The following is a 1,852-nucleotide window of genomic DNA, read 5'->3' as shown; positions in this document are numbered from 1 at the left end:
AGAATAGTACAAATAGTGGAACTGCCACAGCATCTTCCCGAAAATAATAACATGTCAGGTAGAATTTGATTAAATACAGTACGGGTTGTATATTCCAGTAACGCAAACAATAATTTTGACACGCAGAATCTTGTTCACGAGAATGTTATTTGAAACACGTCTTGTTGAATGCACCACTTTTATCGCACCCAGATATTACTAGAAATTTTTCTATTGCCACCAACACTTCAAACACCGCTTTAGGCGTACATATTTTTCAGGAAATTGAAGAAGATGGTTCTACAGTAATTAAAAACATAGCCTTCGCGAGTCGCATTCTGTCAGCTGCTGAGCGCAATTATTCTGTTACAGAACTTGAAACATTATGTGTTGTATGGGCTTTTACGAGAATTCGGCATTTTCTTTATGGAAGACATACGACCGTTTACACAGACCACAGAGCGATACAATTTTTGCTTTCGCTAAATTTACAAACGACAGATTAAACAGATGGAAACTTTACTTGCAGGAATTTAGTTTTACAATTGTTCACATTCCCGGCACACAAAATGTTGTAGCAGACGCACTATCTCGTTCTCTCAGCAACAATCAGCAAGACATCGCAACCAACTTCTGCAAAGCAAATTTCAGCGTCATGTACATTCAACAAGTTGCATTAGAAAATTTCATTTCGTAGTCATTACAAGACACAGCACAAGAGCAGAATAAAGAGAATGTATGGAAAGAAATCAAACACCTTTGGCAAGATAGGAATAATGTTACCATTAGAAACCCTTACACTGTACGCAATGACATTCTGTTTCGCTGCTCTCATCCTGACAGCAACAATTGGTTATTATGCATTCCTGATGAACTTGTTAACAAATTAATCTGGTATACTCATTTAAGTTACGCACATTATGGAGCCAGAAAATGGTTTCTTATACTGAGACAGAACTGTTATTTTACGAACATGGAGAAACGTATTCGACGAGTTTTAGCGTCATGTAAAATCTGCCAGAAAGCTAAATCAGATACAGCTTCACATATTCCTCCATTACATCCCATTGTACCTGTTAAATTGAGACACATGGCCGCTGTAGATATTTTTGGTCCGATTCCCAGAACTAATAGAGGTTTTTGCTACATCTTTGTTGCTGTTGAACTCACTTCAAAATTTGTTATCTTCACTCCGTTACGCAAAGCCACTGCTAAAACTGTTTCGAAAGCATTTGTAGAACATTTTCTATTTCATGTAGGGCATGTGTTGAAAGTAATTTCCGACAATGGACCACAGTTTCGATCTGCTATATGGACACGTATGTTACGAGCCAGAAACATTTCTCCGATATATATATATCCAGGTACCATAATTCTTCGAACCCTTGTGAACGATTAATGAAAGAAATTGGTAAACTGTGTAGAATTTGCTGCCATAAAAGACATATTGATTGGGACACACACATACTCTCATTCCAGGATGTAATTAATTCCATACCAAATGAATCTACTATGCTATCTCCGTCTGTTATACTGAAAAATGTTGAACCACCTAACAAAATTAAGGAATTAGTAACATTTCCTACATCTCGTCGACTACGCCACCATGAAATAATTGACATTGCGCTGAACAACATCAAACGTGCCGCACAGCGCCGGAGAAGACAGCAAAAACAGGTTTGTACACTCCGTGAATTTCACATTGGACAGAAGATATTAGTAGGTAGACACTATTTATCCAACAAAGGAAAGAGTAAATGCAGTAAATTTGAGCTTCTATACGCAGGTCCATATCGGATTCGCAGCATTCCTCACCCCAATGTTGTACACGTCGAAACTTTGAGAACCAGAAAAACCAAAGGAAACCACCACA

This window comes from Schistocerca serialis, chromosome 4 (genome assembly GCF_023864345.2).
Source record: "Schistocerca serialis cubense isolate TAMUIC-IGC-003099 chromosome 4, iqSchSeri2.2, whole genome shotgun sequence".
Taxonomy (NCBI): Eukaryota; Metazoa; Arthropoda; class Insecta; order Orthoptera; family Acrididae; genus Schistocerca; species Schistocerca serialis.
Note: the sequence above shows the minus strand (reverse complement) of the source record.